Here is a 17,843-nt window from a genome sequence, read left to right as displayed (position 1 = left end):
TGGATTATTCCATTAGTGTTCTATTGTGAAGCATGGACGACTTCACATTTTGTAACCCACAGATACTGCATATTGATATGGTATCTGTTCTGGCTAGGTATTTTGTAATGTAGTGTGTTTAACAACTAAGCCTTGCATGTGTTGAAACAAAATACTGAAAACTATGAATTGCATATATACAATTGATTGGGGTGTGTGTGGAGTAGGTTACATTCAGAAAAGCAAGTTACAGAGTCAAGTCTGAATCTCTGTCCCAGTATCCCCTCTCATACATTTTCAATGGTATATTGAGTTTCCAAGTTCACTGAAGGGGCAAATGCTATTTTAAGAACAAGAAATTCTCAAACACACTTGGTTTCACAGTGGTCATTGGATAATAACTGATGCATATTATTGAGGAAAGTACAGTATTCATAAATTCTACACTGGTTTTTTCTTGGTTTTTACCTATTAGTTGGGTACTAAATTGTTTCTCAAACCGTTGCACATTCAACCTACTGAAAGTCATCTTCCTGTTTCATCTTCCCACCTTCATGTTTCCAGTTCTTTGTGTCCCAACCTTATAATCTAGGAATAGAGCTGCGAAGGAATCCTGATACATCAGGTATTTTTTCCTCGTTGTTGGCTGTCCTATTTAAAAAAACCCAGGCTTTAATATGTTCAACTGAGAGGCGAATGGATTTAATTCTGAAGTTAGCTACAGATTTAAACGTGTTAATTTGGGCTCCAAGGATACACCAAACCTTAGCTTAGTTCAGAAAAGAGCAGGAATAAAAAAGATCTAGAATGAACAAAGTAGTTGTGAGCTTGGTTTACTATCATGTGCAAACAAGGCCTGTAACTAAAATAAAAGAAACCACCCGCCCAAAAATAGATTTAAACACAGTGGAAAATGAACACCTAAAGCAGAGGCCATTTCATCCAGCTGGAAAAGCTTGACAAAGCAATTGTTTCCTGAAATAAATTGTTTCCTGAAAGAACTACAGATAGTGGGTGTCTGTCAAATCTCTTTGTTGTCTTTGATTATGTTTTGATTATGAGCTGCTTTTCTGGAAGACCTTTTTCTTTTGAAAAATTGTCATGCAAGTTAAACTATAAATATAAATAATATGAAGAAGAAGAAACAGAAGTAGCCCCTCCAGTGATCTGCAGATTCTTCTGGTCTCTCAAACACCATGGAGACCAAGAAGCACAGGAGTCACATGACTAGATCTTCCTGTTTTCCCTACACCCTACACTGGAAGCCTGTTACTCAGAAGTTCATTCCACTCAGTTTAATGGGACTTCAACTTCCCCAGGGAAGCTTGTGCAGGATTTCAGCCTGAGTCTCCAGAGGAAATGGGGAGGGGGAGCCGCTGTGTGTGTAGAAGCACAATAGTTCTTAAGTGGTAATTGAATGACATTGTTTCTCTAAGAACATTTTTTTCAGTTCTGCATATTTGCATTTCTCTTTCTAGCAGGGGAGTAATGCTTCATAGTTATATTTAGAAATACCGCTGCTATTTTAAAAAAATGGGGAGAAAAGTCAAGCTTCAAATAAAAAAGAGAAGAAACAGTTCCCCCTAGATTTGTTTTCATTCTTGTTCTCATAATTCTGTAAACAAAGTTGCATGCGTGAACTTCTTGGTTTTATGCTTTCTATCCTGATCCAACTGCTTTGACACCAAAACCAGTGTTAAAAAATAACAACAAAGGTATAATTTTAAGGAGAATATTAGATTTTGGCAGGTTATTATTTTTTAATACTGGTTTTGGTTTCTTCTAATACAGAAAGAAAATATGGGCTTTGTTACACATTTTGTCTACCTAATAATTGATCTCCATGTCATGAGGTTATTAATCGCTGCTCTCGTTGGAATGCTGCTTCCTGAAAACTATTATTAGTGCCATGATTGAGAAAGATGTGAACAGCTGCTGAGTTTTCAGGCTGAGTTTTCTGACTGAGTCACTAGATGTGTGAGTCTGATTGGAATTTTAGAAGTGGAAGGGTAGGACCTTTGGTGGAACCATTCTTGAATTTACTTTGACCACAGTTGATGATAGTTAATACAGCCACGCTTCTCTCTTTCTTCCCTTTCTATTGTTCACCAGATATTTTGAGGACATAGATACCATTCAGGCACTATTAAATCAGAGTTTTAGCAGTTCAGATTACTTTTGTTTGAAAGTCTTTTGCATCATCTGTTTATTCAGTAGGTGTTGCTAGTGTGTTGTCAAGACGGAGGGTGGAGGAAACTTTTCTTAATCATAAAAAGCTGATGATTTGACAGGCTTGAGCATCTAGATCTTGGGGTTTGATGGATGTGTAAAGACTACATCTATGTGAGTTTTAGGAAATGGGTCTTCGCTCCATTGTTTTATTCCATAGGAAAGGAATAGACTGTTGATGTACTACTGGATAGAAGTTTTACAGTTCCTGTAGAGCAGCATTTCCCAAACTTGGGTCTCCAGCTGTTTTTGAACTACAGTTCCCATCATCCCTGACCACTTGTCCTGCTGGCTAGGGATGATGGGAGTTGTAGTCCAAAAACAGCTGGAGACCCAAGTTTGGGATATCCTGCTGTAGAGCAATGGTTTTCTGTTTTTTTTGAGCTGGACCTAATTTAACCTTAACCTGCTAAATGGGACTGTTTTCATATTTTACTATATAAGCCTGACTTCCCCTTTCTCACTGTGTTTGTCACCATTCTCCCCCTTCTCTTTTTCTAAGAGGTTTGCCTACATTTCAGTTTTTAAAAATCCCAACATACTAGATCCCAACACACCCCTTAAGGAAACTAGAGAGAAGTATGCCACTGGTAATGGTGAGCCTTGCATCCAGGAGCTCATTTTCACCCGGCTGTAAAATTTACTTTTTATGGGGAGTGCCTACCATTCCTCCCCAGCTGAGCTCCATTACCAGAATTGAGCCTATCTGGGGAGGTAGGAAGTGCCTCAGAAGAAAATGTCTAAGAAAAAAAATCATGAGTACACTTTTATGCATGTGCTCTCTTGACCCTTTATACAGCACCCTACCATCCCCTTGCAAATAATGAGGAAACCTGGAATAAAACCGGTTACTTTCTGCCATCACATGTAGCCTGGGCTTGAGAGTCCCCATTGTAAAAAGTAGACAAGCCTTTAGAAACATAGATATGCATGCAGGGCATTCTGTGTTTTTCCTGTAGCAGAGACACTGTTACTGAAAACGAGAATTGGAGTGTTCTCTGTATTAAATCCTGAATTAATTACAGCTCCCAGCAGGGTACAGTAGGGGTGGAAAATATGATTTTCTGTTCTAATGCCTTTGTATTGTTTCTGAGTAAGTCCAAATTATATGAATACTCAAGGGGAGGATTGAGATGTTTGTTGGAAGGGAAGGCGTGGGGCTTATGTCTCATATCTATTTTCTGTTTTGTGTCATGTCTGAAGTTCCTCCAAAGCCCTGTGTGTTTGTTTTGACACATAGGCATGTGAATATTAATCTCTCTTGACCTCCTTGTGGACTGCTTATATAAGTACAGGTTACAGCAGAGTTGCTTTAGCTTTAAAAAACCCCCAAATGTACTTCAGTTTGTTAGCATTCCAGAAATGTTTTTATATTTGCTGCAAGCAACTCAGAGTGGCTGGGGCAACCCAGTCAGATGGGCAGGGTACAAATAAATTATTATTATTATTATTATTATTATTATTATTATTATTATTATTATTATAAATTTTAAAAAGTTGATGCCATGTTCGCATGTGTTATAGATGTCCAACCCCAGCTGATCCATAAATGTGGCATTCATAGTCAGTCTTTGTGTGGTATTTAGTGCTAGTCATACTCAGAGTGAACGTCCATTGAAGTTAATGAACACGAGTCTGACTAACTCACGTTCATTAATTTCACTCTGAGTAGAACTTAGCTGAATTTAATTTAGAATAAAATGTAGAACAAAATAATGACCAACAATCACTAACCATATTTATAGTATAAGTAACAGTTCCTTTATATATATATAATTAGCTGGTAGCTGAGTGATTCATATTCAGTGTGTAGTTCCAGTGAAGTAAATGGCATTTGTTGTAACATAGTGTTTTAGAACTAATACGTTGCTTTTATAAATTTTTGCCCATTCATGAAGTGGCAAACAAATTTCATTTGTTGGGAAAGCAATTAGTACTCTGAATATTACCCAACTAACTCACACATAGAATAGATTTGTTATCTGTTCATATTACTTGCCATTGGTTTTTATGGGTCTACTCTTGAGTATGTAATGCTGCTTCTCACCCTCTATCAAAAGAAGAAATAAAGTTATTCAAAACTCAAGCTTTTCTCTAGCTTTGGCATGGTTTACTAACAAATGCTAATTCAATTCATCACACCAACCATTTTAGATGGTCATTTCACATCTACCTGCAGGGCGCTGTTAAAATTTGTCACATAATACAAGCGGCATTGAGTTCTTTAGGGATTTTGTCTGCACCCCTTATCTTATGATGCCAGGTAATTGACAGTAGGTGGCCTTACCCACTTGTCAGTGTGATCCCTGGGTGGCTAGTTACTTTTGTATCCAACCTTCACCTTAGACCAGGAGTGTCTTTTGGGTTATTGGAAAATTTGGAAATTCAAAATTGTCCCAGAAAATCCAAATTACTACCACTAGCACAATTTCATGATCTTCAGGAAGAAGTCGTAAGGAAATTAATGGTATTGTCTTTTGGTTCCTAGCTGTTTCTGTATCTATTTTTTTTACTTATTTTGTCTTTCAAAGTTTTAATACTTTTGGTGTATGTGTTAATTAAAAAAATACCTCTTTTTTGTATATCTGTAGGACGCTAACGTACTGGTACCTTTGTTTTCTTTGCTTCTAAGCTGCCAACCAGGTGGAACCCTTATCTGTATAGATATAGTTATTCAGTACTTTGCGAACAGTACACAAATCAACCCTCATAAAGTGGCAAAGTCATCTTATACTGCGTGAATGTTGGTTGTTACGCATTTGGCAAAGTATTTGTTCAGTACAGTAATCTCTTTTGAGTTTTTAAAAGAGAGTAGAGAAATATGTTTCATTCCTATGGATACTTTCTCAGAAGTCTCAATGGATTTAACAGGATTTATTCCCAAGTAAATGTGCATAATATTGAAGCCTAAATCAGAGTTATATCAAGCTGAGCTGGCTGCATGATGAATTGCTTGTGCATTTGTAAGCCCTGCATTCATGGAATCTTGCAAAGGATATTGTCAGGCTTGATGTGGTAATTAGTTCTGATGGAGCTAAGTCCTGAAAGTCAGATGGAGTCATGTGTCCGTGACTTAGATTAGTAACCGTGACTTGTTTGGCTCTACAAAGTACAATGTACAACCATTCAAGGAAGAAAGTAAGTTGCAGGAAGTCCACTATCCAAAGCCCTGCACGTATTGTGCAACAAATGCACATATTGAACAATAATAACTATATACTACATCTACTTTGTGATGATTGGTTGTTTATGTTCTTAACTGAGAAGTTGAACAGCCTGAAGCAAACCATTATTCATTCAGCATGCAACTGAGCATGTGCACACAGGGATTACAGGGAAGTCTGATGCACAGATGAGTAGGTATGCTGTTCACAGTTTCACATAAGCAAAAAGACATGTAGGAAATAAAACAGATGTCAAAGCTGTTGCTCTGTTTGCTGAGCATAACTTGTTTTCTCTGCTGTAATCACTCTTGACAACTTTTCATCAGTCAAAATGAAGGGCAATTCATCATTAGAAGGAAGTTATGTGTGAATAAGATAAAATAGGATTGTCTCTCTTTGTCTTACAATCATTTTTTGAGATGGGGGAAGGGAGAAAGCAGAGGACTAGGTCCAAAGTTTAAAATAAATCCATTATTTATTTTCGCAATATTCAGTGTTAGGAACATAATGTATACAGTATTTTGGGCCAATTGTTGTGCTCTGCTGCATTGAAAGTGAGGCAAGAACTAGTTGCTTTTCTGTCTTAGCCATTGAAGGCCTCTTAGAGGTGGAATCTGCTCTGAAACCGAATTCTGATAGTTTGTTTCATAGCGCCTCTTGTTTTCGCTGATGAGTGCAATGTGCAGATTGTACTTATGCCAAAGGTGAAATGAGTCAAGTAAATGTGATAATTGAGGCTATAATTTATTGGCAGTTTGCTTTCTCAGAGATGGAGCAGTGATTCTGGCTGGAAGGATTTCATAAACAGCTATGTAAGAAGACATGCTTACAAGGTGATCCCAGCCTGGTTCACATGCCACATTAAACCATAGTTTAGAACAAACTATGGTTTAATGTGAATGAACAGCATGCCAGTGGATGTTTCTCAGAAGTGCTGCTCCCGTCCTGCTGCTGCTGCTGCTGCATTGCAGATGAAAGAAGCCAGACCCCAGGTTTGCTTCCTCCAGCTAAACTATGAGTGTTAACAAAGCTTTGTTTCTGGCTTATCCCACATTGCTTGTTTGGAGGAAACAAAACACAAGTCCAGTTTTCAGACACCTTGATGGGCCAGACTTGACTAGCTTTGTTTAAAGCGTGGCGAGTGCTGGGGGAACCCCAAAACAGCGTGCACTAGCACTTTGCTTCTTCACATTAAATCATAGTTTGTTTTAAATTACTGTTTAATGTGATGTGTAAACTGGGCTACTGAGAGGTGAAATACTTTGGACTAAATTAACACAAGTTATGAACAAAGTTTGGCAAGACCCAAGAACTTGAAACAGCTGCCAGTGTTGTTTCTTAACAACACTTCTACTCATCAAAGACACATTCAGCATTCTGTGGTTACTAATTATTGTGTTGTTTGACTTTCCCCCTTTTTGATCCCCCAAAAAGTTTTTTTTGCATTTATGTAAATTTGGGGTTATCCAACCCTGCTGATAAACCTCTTGTTTCTTCATGTCCTGTTTTAGATACCATTCTGTTGGCACTCAGCAAGTGAGTTTGCTATTAGAAGGAGTATCAAAAGCTCTTTTGTCACAAAGTTGAATTCCAAATCCCTCCCCTTCATTTTTTCCTCACACTTCTTACCTCAGCAGTTGCAGAGTGCTGAATATACACAGAAAAATGAATATGGAATAGGAATAATCGCTTTCATTGTGTTTCTTATTTCTGAAGTTTATTTCCAAGCAAAGGCATTTTAGCAGGAATTCTGCAGTTCCTCTACCCAATCTTTAGGTGAATGGTGCCATTGTAGTCTTAAATGATTGCTTGCATAGCTATGGCCTGCTTTTGTAATCTCTGCATTCACATTGCTTTCTGTTCTCTGGGTGATTTGAGAGCCAGGAGTTGTGCATGCAAAATTGCTTCATAACCTATTTATGAGAGTTGCAATGTAAGGGATTGGAAGAGGTCAAATGCTTTACCACTTGGCAATTGTTAAAGGGTTTGCTTTCTCTCTGACTCATTGCGTAAGGCTGGATTAATTTGTTCGGGCAAAACTCTTGCAAAAGTTACTCATATATTGCCTGACGGCATATGGATATATTTGTGTCTATGTGTGCAACAGGAAATACTACTGCAATAAAGGTTTCTATCTAAGCAGTTGTAACTTCAGTTACGTGGCAGTGAGAACTTCATAGGTGTGCTGGCAGATTTTACAGCTGAGGAAGCTGACCATAAACATAAACATTAATATTCACAACTGGAGGTAAAATTAGAATAAACTCCCCCTTGGGGATGTCATTTATTTACTAATTTCCTTGGATCGTACCACTTTTTCATTTTGTGTAGTAGTGCCAGATTGCCTTTGGCTGTTGGATTGTCTGAATGGGGTTATCTTTCATCGCATATCCGTGCTACATGGAGGCATCTGTTGTATGCATTATGTTGCTTTCATATCGTACACTGTATAAAAAAAGGATACATTTTCTCTCAAGGGCCCTCTCCCTTTTCATATTCTGATGGTAACAATGGAAATTGGGAGATACTGAATGAGCATGGTGGTATTTTTTCTTTTGGAATAAGAAAAATTCTTTTAAAGACCAGCTTTATTTTCTCAAAATGCTGAAGACTTTTATGTAAGATGATACACATGTCAAATAACTGGCCTGGTTCACACATTATGGTATACCATGGTTAATGCTGAGGCATCTAGCTGATCATCACGTAAACCTTGGTTTATTATGTCACATATCGAATAGCTGAATGCACTAGCGAGAATATCTGGGCCTTGAGACAAGTTTGATTTCCCCCCCTCACTCATAGCTTTGTAGCTTTCAGGTGGTGACAGAAGGAAGTTAAGGAAGAGGTCCAGATTTTGCGTATAAAGCTGACTGGTTAGTGCAAGCTAAGGTTTATAAACCAACAATGAACTTTGGTTAACAAATGACCTTTAACCATAGTTAATAAACCATAGTTCAGCTGCTGGGCTTGGTAAACAGATAACACTAATCTATGGTTTAATAAGCAATGGTTTGGTGTTACATGCAAATTAGGCCACAGACACATTTCTTCAAAACTAATAGTGCAGTTAGTTAGAAACAGGTCTCACTGTGTTCATTGTCTGTAGGGTAAGTGTATATAAGATGCCTCACACATTTATACGTTTAAGCCTCAAATCAAAATTACTCCATGGCAAATGTAATGCAAAGAAGGATTGACTTTGGGAATCAGGAGTTCAGGTCTCTGCTTGTCTAACATGTTTCTGTTTAGCCTCAAACAAATCATCTCAGCATACTTCTGAAAGGAGATAAGAATGATAAATATTATTAAGTGTTCTCAGTTTTAGAGGCTGTAATTTCAGAGAAAGTTGCATACAAACCCTGTAGAATATCAATGTAATGTAAAAATGTAATGAATTGGGGTGTGAACTTCAAACTGCCTGGCTGTGAACTATTTTTCATCAGGATCTGCAGCATCATAAGGCTCCATTGAAAAAGGATAAATAAGGCAAATGTATTGTTTCCTGCTTGGAGAAAATGTGTTTGTTTTCAAATAGATAAATGGGTCAAGTTTCTGTGAGTTCTCTATAAGATAATTAGCAGGATGGTTTACAATGACACATAAAATAGATAATTATTGTTATACAGAATAGACGTCTAAGTAGGTATGAATACAACAGGAAGGGAAGGGTAAATTTCTATTGCAACATTGGCTTATTTTTTATCACAGGTTAGAGCTGCAGGAGTAGAAATGTAAGGGCTGCAGAAGGATTGGGCAAGTTCTCTTCCAAAAGCTTAAAGCGAGACTTCTAAAAATTAGTCAGTGCCTGATTTTCACAGATTTGCAGTGCTGTACAGCACTGCCTCTTCAGCCACACCAGATATATCGGGGATCCAGATGCCAGTGTGCATAGCCTGTGAAGCAGGCACTGATGCTCCTTAGGACTAGTTAGTATCCCTGGTCCAGGATATGCCTGAGATTTGCCAGCACTTGACTGCTGGCATCGGCAGCAGAAGAGGTGAAGTAGATCGCACATTGTATCTGTCATGAAATTATCTTTTAGTGAAAATGCTGATTAGTTATGGAAATATCAACCTGTTCAGCCTGCTTGTGGTAACATCGGTCAATATAATAAAGTTGTGTTTGTATCCATAGTTCTCAAGCAGCAGCGCGGGGCAAGTACTGTATGGTAGGAAAAGTTCACTTTGGCTGCCTGCAACTCCACATGTGGAATTTCAGAGGGACATTGCTGTTTTCATTCTTTTTGAGACATTAACACCTTTCCTATACACAGTGTGAACAGGGATGGGCCTTGGTCTTGCATGCCTCCCCCCCAGATTCATAGTTAACATTTGCAAGTAGCGAGGAACGGGAGTTGGGCAGGACCAAGCCATTAAGGGTTCGAGGACTGCATCTGATTTCTCTGCAGATGGAGTTAGTGGGAATTGGGAAAATGCTTCAACATAAGCATATGTACCCAAACATTATGTTTATTCTTCTAGTTATTCCCTCCCCCAACCGATATGGAAAGTTGTTGAGTTGTTTGGAGCAACAATCTAGCAGGAAGGACTCCTGTGAAAACTTTTGAAAACTTTGCAAATACAACTGAAGTTTTTGTTTTTAAAATATTAAGTTAGAGAAGTAAAATACTGTCCTTTGAAAAAGTGCAAGTCTGTGAAAAGCACTGTTATTGGGCTAGCTAAAACGTGATTTGAAGTAAGATAGCATTTGGCTAAAACTTGCAATGTGGGTAAGTTGAGTAAAATGTGGTTAACCACATTGAGAATTGGGCCAGCTGTTATGACCTGACGGACAACCTCCTACAATTACTGTTTGTTCTACTTTAGTGTGCATGCAGAACGTTCTTTATTTAGCTCCTACTACAACATCAGCATAGCATATACTGCCCTCTTCTTTAAAGTAAGAAGCACTGACATCAGATCATCAGGGGAAAATGAAGCCAGTTTTTATTCTACTTGGCTAGGAATATGAAGCAGCTTGTATACAAATATGATTATAACTTGACTGAAGAGTGGCGTGAGCTTGCAACCTCTATTTCATTTGCAAGTTTTAACATTAGACATTTATACAAATTTAACAAATAGTAAAATAAGTGTGACACAAGGGCTATTAATATTTGGGTTTCAATGTTGCAAGCGGAGCCCTAGGAAAAGCGGTCATAGAATCATAGAATGGTAGAGTTGGAAGGGACCATGAGGATCATCTACTCCAACCCCCTGCAATTCAGTGGGGGGAGGGAGAATCAGAACAAGAGATGCAGAAAGATGGGGGGCCACTAGGGGCGCATCAGAAGATGGCTGACAATAACATCTCTCCGACCCACACGAGGTAATTTGGAGGCTGTGATGGGAGTAAATAGCCTCCCTACCCCCCCAGGATTGTGGGGGGGGGGCGGCCCTTGCCTGCTGTGCCCTATACCACCCCCGAATTTGTGGGGATGGGGGCACTAGGCAGAATGCCCTCCTGTGGATTTTGGCGCTCGTGGACGCTGCCTCTGATCTGCGCCTCTAGCTGCAAGAACTTCAAAAGAAACGATTAGGATGAAGCAAATGCACATATTTCAAGGAAGGAGGAGGAGTAAAGACTGCTAACAGAAGAGATCTCTGATAAACAAGACAAGTCGGAGGAACAAGAATTAATCAGATGAAGATACACCAAGACTCGGTACGGCAAAGGGACTGGATGGGGGAGGGGAAAAAAACTTTCCTTTCTTTCCTCTATGTGATTAAACAAGAATCCCCCCCCCCAAGTCAGAAATGTCGTCTGAAGGATTTAAGCTGTGGATTTATGACTGTGTGGAGATAAACTCTCTAACCAAAGCATGTTTTAAGAAGAGCGTGGAATGTATAAGGGCTTTGGAATGACGCAGTTAAAAATACCGTCACCATATTGGGAAGTTCTGTTGGAGGACTTAAGTCTGGGAGGAGAAATCGAGAAATAGAGCTGTTTTTATATTGTGGGTGAAACTCCTCAGAGGGACTTAAGAACGACAGTTCTGTGATTAATGATGGAAAGAGCGATGTTATCTGTGAATGCGATGATATATGGAAACCATCTCGATCTGAGGATTGGACGAACGGAAAAATTCACACAGGATTATTATTGGTGTTTATCGGCTTAAGGAGATTATCAGAAGAGATCATAAAGAAAAAGAAAATATACGAACAAGATGAGATGTGGAAACAGCAAGATAAGACTGGATAGAATTATGAACTTTGTTTGGACTGATTTGGACATTAACGCAGTAGCAAGAAGATGATCAGAATCCCCCTTCGGATCTTGAAATATGGGTCCCCTCAACAAAATTTAAAATTCGGCTTTGTAATTCGGAATTTATGTGATGTGATTTGATTTGATTGGCCGGTTAATAAAAAAATTTTTAAAAAAAGAGATGCAGAAAGATGAGTTCTGAACAGTGCAGAACAAAAAGGAAGTGGAATGTGTCAAGTGTTTGTGTTTTTACACTTTTAGTCACAGAGTATTTAGAGTTTTACAAGTATAAATATACTTCGTATGACTAAGTGATAAAAGTCCGCAATGATGCAATAAAAAGATAGATCATACCTTTTAGACACACGCTGACAAAAATGTGGTTTGACAAAACTTGTTTACACCAACCTATTGTTGGCAGCAGATTCTCAGCTTCTGTGATTGAAACTAATTACGACTTGTATATTGTCAGTTTTGGAAAAAGTAACGTGGGGTGTGTGTATATGACAGGCACTCATGTTAATAATAAGCAAAATAAATTGATTGACAGGACAAGAGTCTCTTAATGCAGACACTGAATCTGCTTATAGATGAGTCGTCTTGTTAATCTTGATGTTACAACAGGGCTATCCAGGTTCAAAGTAGTAAATGCAAATATATATTCCAAGAGTGGTATACCCATTATATTGTGTGATCTTTGTTCTTCTCTCTTATCGCCTGAAATATTTTTTTTCTATCCACTGCCTTGCCTATTTCATATTGTTTTAATTATGGGCTGCTACATTTTTATTTGTTACTGTCGCTTGTTGTCTTTCCAAAGTGTTTTCACAAAACCTTTATTAAAGTATCAGCCAGAGTTAGATCAGTGATCTCACTGTAGCTTATAGATGCCTGTTTGAATAAAGTTGTCTTAGTTTTAATCTCTTGTTCTTGTTTAGTGCTTGAAATGTTTTAGTAACAAAGTTAAATTATACAGTTTGGATGAAGCCACCCATATCTCAGATCTCTTAGATATGAAGAAAAATATATACTTTTCTAAGCTCTGCTATAATATTAAACAATAGTGACTTCCGTGACTGGTAAATTTTCAGTGGAGTAAGCATTTCAAGTGGGATAACTTGCTCATTTTTTGTAATAGCCCCCCCCCCCTAAATAGTAGCCTTTATAAGAGGCTTGCAAAGATGGATAAATCTCAATTTAATTACTAGACCTAAAATCCTATCCAAGCTTACCTGTGAGTAAGCCTAGTTGAATATATAGGACTTATTTCTGAGTAAATGTGTAAGCCTCAGAATATTATTATTATTTTAAATTGGGGGATCTGACAGTGGGCTCCGGCTTTCTGGCTCTCATGAGCACATGCCACATTTGTTAGTCTTAAATGTGCCACAACAGTTTGAGGTTTGTGCATGACACAAAAGTACATGCCTATGCTGTGGAATGTGGTTTACGATGAGCATCCGTCAGTTGCGCTCCTACTGGCACAAGGACATCGAACATCCTCTTGTAAATGTTCAGCAGCTGAGTCATAGGATTCTAACTGTGAATATGAAAAAAAATGAATACAGTATGTGTTCTGGCATATGTATTTATCTAAATATCTTTACTGTGTGTTCCAAATTTTGTCTCTTTTTTTCTGCCCACCCCACCCCTTTTTCCATTGCATGCAATAGGTTAATTGCTAATGGCTCCATTTAAAGGAAAAGGAATATATTCTTTAAAATATTTTAATTCATGTACAAACTTGAATATTCAAATTCACTGCTTTTTAATACCTTTCATACCAGTTATATGGTACAGGGTTGATGGGTGGGGTATAAATAATAAAATTATTATTATTAAATACTATATTTATGTTGACATACTTTTATGCTGCATGTATCAGAGTGATGTAATCATATACTTTGAACTCGACTTGTGGCATATTTGCAAAAAATGACCAACATGGTAATCATTGTCCCCATCAATTAGTCTAGGATCATTCTTTCATTCTCTAGAATTAAGCTTTGTTAGATAAAAGGAAATGAAAACAAATTAGAATGTGTTTCCTGGATGGATTCTTGCTGCTAGATGGAAGCTGACATTCAGCAACATGTAAACTGTTTCACACCCATCTTTCAGCTTTATGAATGACAACTTAGCATAGCACAGGTTCATCTTGTTACAATATTATTCATAAGGTAGTATAATCATGTCTTAATCTTCTGCTTGTATTCTGTTAAAATATAGGTTGTAAGTGGAACCCTGAGACCTACTTTCCTTTATAATGAGATGTTTGGGTACAAATCCAGGCATTTACCTTTAGGACCTAATCCAGCATTTATCTTTAGTTAACCTAATTTAAAGTTTTGGTTGCCTTAATTGCTTTGTGTAGCAGAAGCACCTGGATCTAAGAGGACTGATTTTGTACCTCCAACCTAAGTAAAATTACTTTGATTCTTAGTTTGGCCAGCAAACTGACGATTACGTGGTACAATCTGCATTTTGGGCTGGAGAGAAACTAATTTAGCCAGTAGAAAACTTGCAGCAAGGTGGGTGGAGGCATTTATGTAGTTTCTTTTAATAGTTGCGGTCCTTACTAATCTATGAGGAGAATATTTCTAACACTTCTGAGTTTTAAACCCCAGTTTGTGATCACTAACTGATGTCAATGTAGATTCCTAGTTAACATTTATTCATTCCCCCCCCCACCTCTCCCCCAAGGATCTCAAGATGGTGTACACACGTTTTCCCCTTTAATAATAAATCTACATTATATCATGGTTTATGAAGCTGGCATATTAAACTAGCTAGTGTTTGTTTTAAACCAGGCTTCCTAGATCAAATGTAACACTAATCTAGGATTCAGTAAAAGTGACTATACAGGAGGAGGAGAGGGAGAGGCGAATGTGTGAGAAGGGAAAGGTGAAATTTGTCCATAAAGCAGGAAGCCATGTTTTAGTGCTAAATGTGAATACAGCCAGCCATAGTTAATTGCAACAGTGGGAAGGTAGGGGCACATTCACATGGGAAAGGGAACACACTGGAAGGAGGAGAACATAACTTTATGGCCTCCTTTAATCTCTTCCACGGATTTAAGGGATATTCTGTACTGGCTCTTTTAAAAAAATATTTTTATTAAAGATTTTCTTGGTTTACAAAAGTCTTGTCTCTTTTTCAGGTTGTACAGTCTTTCTTACAAATGAGTTACATTTGTTGTGAGATTTGTTGTGAGATACCATCCCTTTGCCATTTCCTTCTGCTGTCAGGAGAAGGTTTTCGAAGGTGGTCAAGGGCCTAGTGGTTGCTGATTTTACTGTTGGATTGTTTAAGAAGGCATGTAGTTGATGGTGTGTTAGCCCAAGGTATTTGGGCTGTACTGGCCCTTTGAGATGGATAGACACAAAATGAAATCCTGAAATAGTGAGCATGCTGTATTTTAATCTGCCACCTGCTTTGTTGTTCTCCTTGAAAGAACTACCCCATAAATCGTCCATTTCCCAATAATAGATCAGTTATAGTGCTAGTTTGCCTGCCATCCTTTCTGTACGTACTTCAAAATGTCTGTGGTCTGCTTTTATAACAGGAAGAAAACTCTGTACTTCCAGCCAAACTCTTGAAAATACTTGTATATGTGAATCTAAATAAGCATTCCCATTTCCAGGAATGTTTTGCAGTGAGATGCCTACAGACTGCAAATTGCATACTGTGGTGCTATATTAAAAATACAAGGGTACCTAGGGTGGTTACTATATTTTTTGAAAAATATGATGTGATAAGATCAGAAGAATTTATATGAAAGTATGTTTTAAGATTATCCTCTTAATGTGATTTGGGTACAAATAAATAGGGGGTTCAGTGAACTAAACTAGGCCTTGTGTAGTTCTTAATGTGTATAGTTTTATATACTTGTCTGTCCTAAGCCCAGTTCATAATAAAGTCTATAACTATTTATTAGCTTAGTAATTACATGGTAATTAAAACAGTGTGTGCATACATATAATTATGAGGAAACTGGCAGAAATTAACACTTTGAAGAAGTTGACTCAACTTAATTTGAAAGCAAACATGCTGGAAGGAAGAAGTAAACTAAGTTTGCATCCAGAATCTATTCCTTTATTATCACCATATGACCCATCCAGGTTCAAGTGCAGAGCAAATAAAGGAGAGGAACTTATACATTCAACTAATTAGCTTCTTATACACATATCATACTATGTCCTGGCATAAAAGTGTATTTGAATACCCTGATCCTAAACATACTATATTAAGATATAGTGTACACTGCAGACATTTATCTCTGCTGATTTAGCATTGGAGTGAAAGATTTCATGAATCACAGAATTGTAGAGTTGGAAGGGACCCCAAGGGTCATCTAGTTCAACCCGCTGTAATGCAGGAATTTCAACTAGATCATGCATGACAGAAGGCTATCCAACCTCTGCTTAAAAACCTCCAAGGAAAGAGAGTCTACCACCTCTTGTGGGAGTCTGTTCCAACAGCTTTTACTGTCAGAACGTTCTTCCTGATGTTTTGTTAGAATCTCCTTTATTGTAACTTGAATCCATTGGTTCAGGTCCTAGACTCTGGAGCAAGAGAAAAGAAGCTTGCTCCATCCCCCAGGTGAAAGCCCTTTAAGATATTCGAAGATGGCTATCATACCTTTTCTCAGTCCTTTCTTTATCAGGCTAAAGCTACCCAGTTTCCTCAACCTTTCCTCATAAGACTTGGTTTCCAGACCCTTGATCATCTTGGTCGCCCTCTCCTCTACACACATTCCACCTTGTCAGTATACTCCTCAAATTGTGGTGCCAAGACTGGGACACAGTACTCCAGGTATGCTCTGACCCAAGGCAGAATAGAGTGGAATTATTACTTCCCTTGATCTGGAAATTATACTTCTGTTGATGCAGCCTAGAATAGCTTTAGCTTGTTTTGCTGCTTGATGAACTGTTGATTCATATTAAGTTTGTGATATACTAAGACCCCTAAATCCATTTCACATGTACTACTGGCAAGCCAGGTGTCCCCCAACTTATATTTGTGCAGCTGGTTCTTTCTGCCTAAGTGTAGAACCTTACATTTGTTGAAATTCATTTTGTTTGTTTGGGCCCAATTCTGTTAAGGTCATATTGAATCCCGATTCTGCCTGCCACAGCATTGGCTACGCCTCCCAGTTTGGTGTCATTTGCTAGTTACAAACAAACTTCTATGGGATATGGCCTTATGTGGAAAATTGACTCAAGAGTCAAAGTTGTCAAGAAATGTGTACGGACTTGACAATTTTTATACAATGTACCATTCTCATCACCAGTGTGAATGATAAACTATGTATGCTTAGGCCACCTCAAGCTAGACAGATACTTTTAAAATAAAAATCCCATGGACATTTTGTCTGTGGAGATGCTGTGTGCTCTGTGTTGTTTACACTCAGTTATCTCTTTATTTCTATGTTGCTTTTTGTTAACTGTCACCATTTCACAAATTGAATAAGTCACTGGTATAACGTTTAAAGAGTGAAATGTTCACATGATATTGTATTTGTTTTCATAAATTTAATTTTGACAGCTAAGAGCATATACAATTGAAGCTGAGATGATGACAATGAGGTACTTTTCCCCTTTGCTTTCACTGAAAGGAATGCAACAGCTCTGGGGTCAAGGAAATTTGTTGTTGTTTAGTCGTGTCCGACTCTTCTTGACCCCATGAACCAGAGCACGCCAGGCACTCCTGTCCTCCACTGCCTCCCGCAATTTGGTCAAACTAATGATAGTATCTTCGAGAACACTATCCAACCATCTCGTCCTCTGTCGCCCCCTTCTCCTTGTGCCCTCAATCTTTCCCAACAGCAGGGTCTTTTCCAGTGAGTCTTTTCTTCTCATGAGGTAGCCAAAGTATTGGAGTCTCAGCTTCAGGATCTGTCCTTCCAGTGAGCACTCAGGGCTGATTTCCTTAAGAATGGATAGGTTTGATCTTGCAGTCCATGGGACTCTCAAGGACATTAGATCAGAAAAACACTGTAGAAGTCAGGGTCAAACATGCCCTACTCAAGTATCACTGCTTCAGTTGAATTCGAACCTGTCACAGTTTCTTTTATATAGAAATAAAGACATTAAGGTCTCTAATCATGGATCTCCTGTGAAGGGTCAAACTTCCATTGTGCAGAAGTGGCTTTATTTAGTATTTGTGTGGTGTGTGCATGTTAAGCAGTGGAAACAGCTTCCTTCCTCCCGGTTTCATTGTTAGACTCAAGTGCTGTTTATTTTGTAAAAATATTTT

General features: G+C 38.2%; 1 protein-coding gene across 2 annotated transcripts in view; it reads left to right on the top strand.

Annotated features, from left to right (window-relative positions):
• ARHGAP10 (Rho GTPase activating protein 10) overlaps nt 1-17,843 on the top strand; it is a 116,580-nt gene that overhangs the window by 25,763 nt on the left and 72,974 nt on the right. The window lies entirely within an intron of this gene.

This window comes from Podarcis bocagei, assembly GCF_964188305.1.
Source record: "Podarcis bocagei genome assembly, chromosome: 9".
NCBI classification, from domain to species: Eukaryota; Metazoa; Chordata; class Lepidosauria; order Squamata; family Lacertidae; genus Podarcis; species Podarcis bocagei.
This window is presented reverse-complemented; position numbering and strand designations above follow the sequence as displayed.